The following is a 12,508-nucleotide window of genomic DNA, read 5'->3' as shown; positions in this document are numbered from 1 at the left end:
GTACCTCAAGAATGTCACGAAAACGTTTTAAAACGTAAACGCGTTACCCGTTTATGGTCACAACAAATTCGACCAAATTTCGCTTTAGGGAACGTTGCTAAGCGAAAATAAACTTTATTATGTTGTAAAGAGGGTCTGTATGGAGTGAAACAATTAAAACAATTTACATTTTTGGAAGGTAAGGGCTGTCAGTCACCGCATTACGAGACCTCCCCACAAATGGAGTCCTGCTGATTTGCGGAAAGTAAATTGGTCACTTTGAATAATTGTTGTGGCTGACAATACGATTTTTAATAGTGCTATTAATAAAATATCAATGATTTTAATATTATTGATTTCTATTTCTACCATTTATGTAAATTGTATAAAAAAACGAGCACATTACTGTCCCACTACAGGCTCTCATTCCGGATTGAGAAAGGCTTAGCGATTAGTTTAAGACGGGCAGGATTAAAACGATTTGTAGCACGATTCTCTACAATTAAAACCATCGATTATCGAGAGTTTGACATTTAAAATGCACTGCCAAAACAGTTCCTAAGACACCCGATTGAGGCGCTAAACCGATTGTCATACAATTTTTTTCGATAGCTAGCCGATTTTCGGTAGTCGATAGTGGTAGAGAAACGAACAACTGACTGTCTGCGTCTTTTTGACTAGCTAAATTGCTGAGTATTGATAATAGGAGGATAAAAGAGTACATTTAAGCATTTATTATTAAGAGTAGTGTCAGTGTATCTTCAACAATGCATGTGAAAACCCGTGATATTATGTAGATGTCCTTAAGCATAAGTAATGAGTATTGTTTCCGAACATTTTATGCGGGCACATAAAATATTTGATTGCGTACGGCTGCATCGTTTTGCGATCATGTGCGTCATACAAAAGAAAGTTAGTATAATGTTATGTGACTTCTGTTGTTAAGAGATTTAATGATCAGGATTCATATTCTGGATCTATATTTCTTGTTCAAATAATCTTTCAGACCTATTTAATAAGAAAAGTCTATGATGACCAAAGGCTATTCTTATTACACAGGTTATGCATATATTTCAAACTTCATTATATACTAACTTGTATAATATTTGTGAAAGGGTTTTATACCAGTCTACCTTTGGGTGAAGAAGGGATTGACTACAGTAGGTGGAAGGGGTTTGGCATTAAAAAGTCACAAACTTTCGCTTATTTGGCATTGAATCCAGTATCCCACGATCAACTCAAAAATGTTTGTTGATGTAAACGCTTTATTATTTGAAAGTTATAAATCTAGATTACTTTCTAAAACTAGCTAAATATGAAAGTGTTTTAAATACTTGAACAAACTTTTCATACTAATATTACTAGTACCTAGTTTTCAACCAACACCTAGAAACATTTAATAGTTTCCGTTCTTAATTTCCAAGTAATAAAAATAAAATAAACACTTAGTAGAATTTAATAGAACATAAATATTTACAACGCGTCGGGGTATCGAACTTGTATACCTTTTTGGTGAGGATATTTTACAGGCCTATTACTCTTTCTATTGTTAGCTTGGTTTTAATGGCGTATGGCTAGATATTTTATATCCCTAATTTAACCGTCTAAAACCCTATGACCTCTCGTTTCCTCTACTGTATTTTAACTCAAGTCAAAAAGAGACAAAAATATATTAATGCAAAAAAGTCAATTAGTCTTATTTTAAAACAACCCTTTAAATATCGTTGTTGTTTATTGCGAAAATAAATAAACCTTGTAAAGAAAATTAAGAACTTAGCAAAAAACGTTAACTTTATAGGAAAAATACATAAATAAGTACTTGTATAAAGTTATTTGATTATTTCCGATATGATCAATGTTCGTAACAAGTACTTATAATCCTGGAGATAACAAAAATGAATGTACAAACCAGTGACTAGTGAATTGATGTTAATATCATTGATAAAATGATAACGCAAACTTATATTGTTCCTGTAATTTTCATTAAGGTTTGATTCAGTTGTATATGATGTGGAAAATTTCGAGGTTAGATATTATATTTGGCAACACTTGCCTATTACAAAAAGTATTACTATAGTAAGCCGAGTGTGATATTTTGTAATTAATTTTTTTAACACAATTTAGATGCTCTTACTAAAGCTACACATATACAATACAATAAATGCTATATACCTACAAAAAATGACTAAGAATGACTCGATAACAAAGGCAAAAGAAATATTCAGATCAGATAGCGATACCATTCTCTATATTCGGCACTTGGTTTGGAGGCTTTTGTATTTCAAAAATACTTGAAAAAAAATCTTATTAAATAAATAATTTGATAAAAACTTTCATACAAAAATTATCGAAAACTAAACGACACTTTACTGTACAACAGTGATTGTCGAATGGTCGAAGTATGCGCGTCCCACGTAAGTGCTCGACGGTTTGACCAACACACCAATGACCTTTCAAAGCTACGATTGCATTTCAAATAATTATCACTTGTTCTAACGGTGACGGATAAGCATCGCGATGAAATCTTTCCTAAAAAATCATTTTATGTGATACCTAATAGTAGACGGCAGAAGATAGCTTTTCTACTCACCTGAGCTACCACAAAATATAAGTACCGGTAGTGGTGACCTCCTGAACTAAAGTGGCAGTCGTGCCACTAGTTCATTACTCCTCAACCAACCTATATACGAAATTAGCGAAGCTGTGAATCATTATCGCTCATAAAAATATAAATTGAAAACACCAGGCCTGTTTCGGTAACTATAAATAGATTTTATGTGGCGTTGATTTGTGTGAAATATGGAGCTTTTTCTTTAAAAATCTGGTATAGTTTTTGTTAGATTGGTCGTTAAAACTAAATTGCATGGTGGAAAACTACCTAAAAAAATTTCTAGAGCACTTGAGTTTATGTACATATTAAGTAAATGGCTAAATCGAGTTTTAGTATAGCAAAAATCTTCCTTCCATATTTTTTTATAATTCATTTTTTCCTATAGATATTAAAATTTATGTCGTATTTACTGTACTAGAAAATTTCTACGTGTAGGATATTTTTCGATGGAGTAGTTTACAGTATACCTACATAGTAGAGCAGAGATTTGATTTGAATTTAGATGAAAATGATTGATATGATCTAGTATACTATTGATATACTACTTACTTGTAGTGATAGACATAAAATGTTGAATACCTTAAGACGTTGAAGTTTCTGTAAGCACGTTTGTTTATTTCTACATAAAAAAAACTTCCGTTTATTAGGTACTTCACAACACTCAATGCGTGATCATAAACGTTTCAAATACAACAGAATGTACCGCCCAATTTATTTAATTCCTCAATTGCTTTTTCAAATTGATGTGAATGTTCATACAATAGAAATGTATGTGGCTTCAAGATTGTAACACGCGAGTAACAGATTAGGAACAATACAGCTCAATCACGAGGTAAGTCCAATTGACTAGTAAACAATATTATTAAATAACTAGCTGACTCGCGCAACTTCACTTGCGTCACATAAGAGAGAATGGGTCAAATTTTTCCCCGTTTTTGTAACATTTTTTACTGGTACTCTGCTCCTATTAGTTGTAGCGTGATGATACATAGCCTATAGCCTCCTTCAATAAATGGACTATCTGACACTGAAAGAATTTTTCAAATCAGACCAGTAGTTCCTGAGATTAGCGCGTTCAAACAAACAAACGAACAAACAAACTCTTCAGCTTTATATTAGTACTAGCTGACCCGCGCAAGTTTGCTTGCGTTACATAAGCGTTAAAAATCTTCCCCGTTTTTGTTACATTTTTCACTGGTACTCTGCTCCTATTGGTAGTAGCGTGATGATATGTAGCCTATAACCTTCCTCGATAAATGGACTATCTAATACTGAAAAAAATTTTCAAATCGGATCAGTAGTTTCTGAGATTAGCGCGTTCAAACAAACAAACAAACAAACTCTTCAGCTTTATAATATTAGTATAGATTAGTATTAGTATATTAGTATTAGTATTAGTATATTAGTATAGATTTATAAATATAATAGCTTTTCCTAGTGACATTACTCGGATAGGTTTCTAGGTAATAAAACACAAAAAAAATATTGATGGCACTGAAAACGACTGAAAATCGCTTTTTTTCAGGACGACTAAAGATTCTTCGGCCACACTGTACCTATGCAAGCGAAAACTGTAGTTAGCTTAGCATGCCGCGACGACCTTAGGAATGTTAAGAAGTACTTCAGCTTGCCAAGGCATAATATAATATGGTCTAAGGTGTCATTCTGTTCAGTTTCTGCATGGAATAGTAATAATATAAGCAATTAATTAATTCACATTTATTTTGAAGTGTAGTTGAAACAACTATTTTATTTATTTTAAACTTATTAATAATGTTCATCTTATAATTATTTCATGCTCCACTTCATGTAAAAATGTTATCTATAAATTTATAAATTTCCTATAAAACGTTGTTAAAATTTTTCCACAAGAAAAATCTATTCGCATTTCGTTCAGAAATAAAATAATCTGTCGCGCAGTGACGAAGGCATTAAGCATGCAAATTGGAATTGGCTGTCGTTCGGAAACCGCCAACCAGCTATCTACTGTCAGCTTTTATAATTTTCAATATCTATCATTTATAATCGTATCTAATTGCTATCATGTTCAATAGTGATAATAATTAGTATTTATCTCGAACTAGCTTCTACCCGTGACTTTGACCGACAGATTTCTTGAATTAAAAGGTATCCCGTGTGTTAGTCGTATGCTTCGCTTGTAATCCAGGATATAAATTATTTACTAATTCAATTTTATCTACATTTATTTGTTTGTTTTCTATGAACACACATACGTCAGGTCATATTTTGCATCTATGAAAATATATTAGCTTCTGCTCATGACTTTGTCCGCTTGAAAACTGATTTTTCGGTTTAATGAATGTTTTGTGATAATTCTGGTTAAACTACCTGTACTCAATGACATTAAAACTTTAAAAAATAAAAAAAAATCCAACATATTAGATAGTGTTGCAGAGTAATAATAATAGATTAATATTTTATCATTTTATAGGTTTTCTGACATAAAAGAGAAACATTAAGATAGGTAATCGAGTGAGTAATAAATTATAACTAATATTAATTTTATCTATATAAATGGGTTTTATACTTAATAGGATGAATCAATAGTGATTCAGTAAATAAGAATGAATGTTATCGTCATTGTGGGCAAGTAAGTAGTTAAGAAATCAGTCATATTTAACACGAAATCAACGTTACTTTTTCTTTTTTTTCTGTCATTGAATAAAAAGGGTACATTTATGTGTTCAGTCTCGTAAATTTGTAGGTTAAGCAACGCTTGTAACGGTCATTCCATAGATGGGTGACCGCATAGTAGTATTTGAATTGGGCGTCTCCATGCTTCGAAGCCCATGTAAAAAGTCAATCCCGATTGATGTCTATTAAATTAACAACCGTTAAGCCACGTCAAAGACCTTCCGGCGGCTTGAACAACTATATCTAACACTAGGTTCACCGCTAACCATATCATAAAATAAAATAAAATGTCAAAAATCCTAGGTTATGATTTATTCTGTGACAGTTCTCTTTTCATAATTCTACAGTTGTCAGTAGTTAAGTATAAGCTCTGCTGTAAGTATAGATGACTAAAACATTCAGTGATATAAACTTAAATTTTACTTAGATTACTTAACAACTATTTTTAATAATATATAAATTAAAAGAAGACGTAGTAAAAAATCTTGTGCTACAAACTATAACGTTCAAATCTAAGACAGTAAGGAATCACGGCCGCGATAAGGGCGCGGTCGATCAAGCGGAACGATGTGGACCTATATTAACTATGTATGAACTAATTGAGGGGCCATGGCCAAACTCTTAGGCTAATGTCTGTCTAGGTTTAGTAACGAGGCGTTTTTTGTTTAAGGTTTTAATGTTCGTGCCTATAATTAAACGCTTAGAAGGTTGGATACTTTGAAATAGGCGTTGGACTATGTACCTTGCGGTCCCGACGAGATAATGTCTGCTAATATCGAAATGTGATCAGATATAAGGCTTTCCTTAGACCTGTATTAATATTGCTCAATAATTTGCAGAATTTCAAATAATACGTCTAAATCCTAAACGGTCAAAAGTACTGTGCAATATTATTTACTTTTTTGGAGTGGCCTCAAACTTCTTGGAATTAACAAGTAAACATAACTTTTTTTTTCTCCCTCTATATTTGTTAACCACGAGGTTTTTGGGTTCGATTACTCGGTTAGGCAAGGTGTCAAAGGGTATTCTCAATAGCCGCACAAAATTGTAAAAAATACCCGATATAATATATGTATGGCATATCTCGCCTACTTTTACATAGGAAACACATCGTAAATGGCAACACGTGGACATATTTCACGCATCCTACATCTCAATGTATACGAATGTCTACAGACGAAATTGACCTTTATAACCATCTACATATCAAACAGAAGAACATCAATCCACCTCCAGACGTAATTACTTATCACTTGTTCGCTATTCGCTTTACCGGCCAACTTTCAGGCAATATTCTGATATGAAAAAGAATTGGGTTATTGCTGAAACTAATTATTTTAGGAGATAACTTATCATTCCTGTATGGTATAGTGTAGGACATTTATAATGATAGTGACTATAATATGATATAAGCTCAAAATTTTATAAATGATATTAGAACATTTATTGTTTTTAGGAATCGTTGCTAGTAAGCTGTGGTCGCCAACAACTTAGTTTGTAAAGACATATTTAAAACATCTTTAAGTAAAACAATATTGGAAAACTCACCTCCCTATCATCAGATTTAAATATATGCACAGCATTTGCTACGGTCACCAGAGAAGTGATAAATACATTTACATCTTTATATATATAATTCTTCTGTAAGTGTGTATGTCACTGAACTTCTCTTAAACGACTGAACCGATTTTGATGAAATTTTTTGTGTGTGTTCAAGGGGATCTGAGAATGGTTTATTATTAAAAAAAGTTTAAAATTTTCGAATTAAAGACGTGTAGACAGGACAACGTCTGTGGGGTCCGCTAGTATTATATAAATATCTACTTCTAGATAGATAAGCCATTTTTTTACACTACACTCAAGGTATTTAACAAATGTATACATCTACACATTTAAGCCATTTTACTAAAGATTATCGCAATGGTATAATCATAGAAGCATTCTTTATAAATCCTGCGAGAACTAAATTCGATTAGCGAAATTCGGTCGAAAAAATATGGGGTTCGAAACCTCTCACGTTTAGCAATCGAACAATTGCAATAAAGAAAAGTTTCCTAACCAAACTCCTGAGTTTTAGCAATGAAGAAATGTAAATGTTTCCTTAACAAATATTACAGCACGTGTTTTGACTTCCACGGGGCTGTTGCGAAAGAAAATTAGCGTTTTCAATCATTGTCTTCGAGAAGACTGGAAGCTTTTGAGTACGTATCGAGCGTTTAATATAATAGGATTGTAACACATAATTATTAGCAATATTGCGTAAAAATTACATGCGTATATTACAGTACTAAATGTTCTTAAATGCATTAAAATGGACTATTCCTTTTTGACGCAAACTAAGCCAGTAACGGTTATCAATATTTCGCATATAAATAGTAAAAAATAAAGTCCATACATAAGTACCATCGAAAGGATAAGGTAGATTATAGCGTTAAATAAGTTTATACATGCCTTATATAAAATAAATTTAACCGTAATATCAATGGAAATATAATATTTTGTTGTTATAAAATGTTTAAATAACATAAAAAGCCATTATACTTGCGCTCGCCTAATTCTCATAAAATTTTAAAGCATCTGAATTAAGAAAGTAACAAGGTTTCGACATTGACGTAATATAAAGTTAATTGGTTAATCAAATAAAAACCACAGAAATGTCGTTTACTTTAATAACAATTTTGTACGATAACACTTATTCTCTTGTTACTTAAAACATTGATATTGTGTGTTATAATTGAATTTTGTGAAGACTTTATTTTTATGGAGTTTGTTTTCTTTAATTTTAGGTTATGGGTTATGTTTTGAGCTTAATATGAAAGGGCAAAACTATTGACAGTAATTGACACCATGCTGCGCTCGAAAAGACTGAAATAAAATTAGTGATATACAGGGTGTCCCAAAACTCAACGATAATCCGAGACAGGATGAAAGGCCAAGTCATACCGGTTCTAGGAAAAGTAAAAAAAAAATTCCATGTCACTTAGTTCAGCAATAATAGACATTTTTCAAAAAAGTTAAAATTCCACACCCTTGCTCGCATTTTCAAGTCCTGTGATCACCAATGTCACAATTTCGCTGTGTTTTTTTGAATTTCGTGATCTTCACTAAATATGCTATTAATCGTAAAACAAATTTATGCACAAAACATTGTTAATTTCATAAAAAAAGTTAAGTTTTAGTGAGTCATGATTCACAAAAATATCGTTAGTTGACTTTGACGCTTCATATTGAAAAAAAAATGTACTACACTACCCTTGGCAAGTTATTTCAAAAGTTGGCGCATTTAATCAAGTTTCAAAATGGTGCAACACTTGCCACTTTTCTTTCCATTAAAAATGTTATTTTTATTTGAACGATGAGTATCCTCGCAAATGGATCGGACGCAGTGATTCAATTTTATGACCTCCTCGTTCCCCCGATCAAAATCCAGTAGATATTTTTGACTGGGAATGCATAAAAGAAAAAGTCTATTCGAAATCAATACAAAATCTATCAGAACTTCGCCAGAAAATTGACACAGCGTCAGAGGAAATAAATGCAAGGAATTTTGCTTGACTGGTGCAAAGGTCTTTTGTAGGTCTTTTGTAAGGCGTTGCAGAGCCTGTATTCGTGCCAGAGGAAAACAATTCGGATTACTTTAGTTTAAGGAGAATAATTAAATAAGAATGATGGTTGGTTTTTTTATTTTTTTTTATTTTTATTACCTACTATGTTTTTTACATTAAATATTGGTTATGGAATGACTCAATTACCTCTTTACTAAAAATAATTGCTTTCCTCTGTCACGAATACAGGCTCTCCAACGCCTTACAAATGATCTTTGCACCAGTCAAGCAAAATTCCTTGCATTTATTTCCTCTGACGCTGTGTCAATTTTCTGGCGAAGTTCTGATAGATTTTGTATTGATTTCGAATAGACTTTTTCTTTTATGCATTCCCAGTCAAAAATATCTACTGGATTTTGATCGGGGGAACGAGGAGGTCATAAAATTGAATCACTGCGTCCGATCCATTTGCGAGGATACTCTTCGTTCAAATAAAAATAACATTTTTAATGGAAAGAAAAGTGGCAAGTGCTGCACCATTTTGAAATCTTGATTAAATGCGTCAACTTTTGAAATAACTTGCCAAGGGTAGTGTAGTACATTTTTTTTTCAATATGAAGCGTCAAAGTTAACTAACGATATTTTTGTGAATCATGACTCACTAAAACTTAACTTTTTTTATGAAATTAACAATGTTTTGTGCATAAATTTGTTTTACGATTAATAGCATATTTAGTGAAGATCACGAAATTCAAAAAAACACAGCGAAATTGTGACATTGGTGATCACAGGACTTGAAAATGCGCGCAAGGGTGTGGAATTTTAACTTTTTTGAAAAATGTCTATTATTGCTGAACTAAGTGACATGGAATTTTTTTTTTATTTTTCCTAGAACCGGTATGACTTGGCCTTTCATCCTGTCTCGGATTATCGTTGAGTTTTGGGACACCCTGTATAAATGAAAAAAGTGCTGCGATAGCTTTATCCACTGAGGCTTCTGATAGGACTATAAGTGGAGTTTTCTATACGAAATTCTCAGGGAATAGCAGAGTATGACATACGCCCGTAACATATTCGGAAACAAACATATAATTTAATATTAATAACCGTCAAAAACTCGATAAAGAAACCGATAAATTTGTAAGCTCAAATCACCTTTTTTTTTTGACGACAAAAAATAGTTTTTTTTTCCACATACAGGACGTTCCAAAAAAATCTATAATTCAAATACCACAAAAAATGGGGTTGAAAAATTAAATAATGAAAAATATTTCAACATAAGCTTAGCACTTAGTAATGTCGTAGTGACGTACTTAGGTCTTACCTAGCCTACTATGACGCGTGTTGCACGTGCTTCAAGTATCGTTGAAGCGCAGTCTGTCGTAGTAATGTGAAGTGACGTACGTTTTAAACTTGATTGACTGATCCATACTGTGAATGACGTAGACTATTTGACCTTGGAAATGCAAATTAATATGTTTTCTTCCTACATCTGTAAACTAATTTTCTTAGGAAATATGTTAGATCTAAATAAAAACATGATTAAAAGGATAGTAATTAGAAATTTCAAATAAATTCAGTTGAAATTAAAATGTAGCCTTAGTTTATATAGATGCTGACTGTAGTGTACTTTTTTGATTGAGTCCATATTTTCAGCAGTCGAGAAAAGAAATGTCTACCTCTAAAATCAGTAAATGTAGCAAATATTACCAACACGCCCTCGACATTTAAAAAACTTGCTATTTAATTTTTAGAAATGTATATACCAAAAAGAAATTATCTTTAGAAAGTGTAAAAAGATTTCATTTTCCGTGTCAAGATGATAATGAATGTATTGATATAAATTGATGTCGTCAATTATCGTTAAATAACGCTATCTATCTTCATTCAACGCCGTCGAGATAAGGAAGTTTACAGCGAAAATATGACGAAATATAATATTTTTGTATTCATAAGAAAATCAAAAGATTCTTATAAAAATATTTTCTCCTTTCCCACAGTTCAAAAAAAAACCTCACGCTGTATAATCTACTTAAATTATTAAGAATATTACCACAAATAAAAAACAAATGAATTAAAAAGAAAATTTTGAATTAAGAGAAAAAAAACATCAGAAGTTAAGAAATAGTGTGGTACCACGTCGGCATAATTATTAACACAATCGTGAATATAAATTCAACTTTAATTATACTGCAAGCAGCAGACTGTCTGACAATGAAAGAGTTTAAGGCCACAGGTCATTCAGTACTCGGTGTGGGTGCAGAATACGCGCCATTTAAGGCTTTTAAAATGCCCCCGTGTTGGTTTTTATAGTCAATATTTTTCTCTTAATTGAACAAAACGATAAAAAATGTCGGAACAATTAATTTTAACTCCCTAAAATTACGACTGGCTTTAATTAAACACCACTCGTAGCTTAATAGTTGAATGAGCGTTAAACTGGGTTTTTTCCAGTTTAAACTCGATACGTAAATAAGTGCGTTATTAAAAGTATTTTGCATTGAAAGTTTTTTGACATTACAATACGGAGGCATTCACTTAGCCTGTTGCGTCAAGGTATAATTTGCATTCATATTATTATTTAATAAAATTTTACTACTTCCCTAAAATACAACTTATTTTTAATATTTAAAACAGAACTTAAACGATAAATTACCTTTTTTTTAAACTGCAAAATAACTCACAAAAAATCACAGCACTCAACTAATTTCAAAATTTGTAAAGGAACACACTGGTTAAAAAAGTATACGACTTCACTCACTTTAAAAAAAAGTACTTCGGCATTCAAATTTCGATTGGTGTTACAAAAAGTTTATTCGCTCGCGATATTATTCCACTCAGTGCCGCGACGCGCGCAATGCTCGACGCTCGCTTGCCGCCACTGAGCGTGGAGTTTCCTCACGCGTGCGCAATAGGGCACTGACAGAAACGCGAAATACTTTATTTTTAGTGTTTCGTTTGTACCTGCGCTTTCAATTACGAATGCATTGTGTTTGTTAGTTTTTTGAAACTGTCGTTTTTACTTCCTATCTTAATACTTGAGACGTTTCTTTGTATTTTTGTTCTTTTATGTAAGTATTGTGTAGGGACTCTATTTTTCCTAGATGGAAATAAATATTTAAAATGTTCTTGTCGCATTACTATTATTTAAAAAAACTTTTGATAACGTGTGTTAAAATTTTTTAACAACATTTTATGCATATTATGCAGTTACCGTCCTATGTAATTTCTGTATACAGAACAGCTGGAAAGAAGAAAAATAAAGCTCCAAAAATGACAGTAACTGTAACTTTTTGCAGAATACTCTGAAGTTCAAAAATTAAATATAAATGATTCACATCTCAAAAAGTTTTTATTTTTTCTAGAAAAGCTGTGTGCCAGTAACTTAGTCGAAAGAGGTTACACGGCTAAGTTTCAACGCTGCAGTAGTTGAAAGAAGACAGTTAGTTAGGTCATCTTTTATATAGTTGGTTGACTCGCGCTCCGGGATAAGTGACCATTGTTTTATTTTCTTTTGACTCAGCTAGTTTTATTGTTGAGCTAAGGGTTTAGTTACATTGGAAGTACGTTCAGTTGTTGAGAAATATAAAGTGTGAAGTTCTAGCCATAGAGGCATTGTGTTTTGTTGTGCATCACCAATTAGCTACATTTTAAAATAATGCCAAAAAGTTTTCAGAACGTGCATTTTTGGTGTTTTGTTTGTTATATTTAAAAAAAA

At 32.1% G+C, this 12,508-nt stretch overlaps 1 protein-coding gene across 4 annotated transcripts in view; it reads right to left on the bottom strand.

The window, feature by feature from the left end:
- Oamb (Octopamine receptor in mushroom bodies) overlaps positions 1-11,662 on the bottom strand; it is a 163,142-nt gene extending 151,480 nt beyond the window's left edge. For all 4 annotated transcript variants that reach the window (XM_076130610.1, XM_076130612.1, XM_076130611.1 and 1 more), the window contains exon 1: positions 11,447-11,662. The gene's annotated coding sequence lies outside the window, so the exon portion shown is untranslated. The remainder of the gene's footprint in view (positions 1-11,446) is intronic.
- Between the last annotated feature and the right edge of the window lie 846 nt (positions 11,663-12,508).

Source organism: Anticarsia gemmatalis, chromosome 24 (assembly GCF_050436995.1).
Source record: "Anticarsia gemmatalis isolate Benzon Research Colony breed Stoneville strain chromosome 24, ilAntGemm2 primary, whole genome shotgun sequence".
In the NCBI taxonomy this organism is placed as follows: Eukaryota; Metazoa; Arthropoda; class Insecta; order Lepidoptera; family Erebidae; genus Anticarsia; species Anticarsia gemmatalis.
Note: the sequence above shows the minus strand (reverse complement) of the source record. Positions and strands in the feature narration are given on the sequence as shown.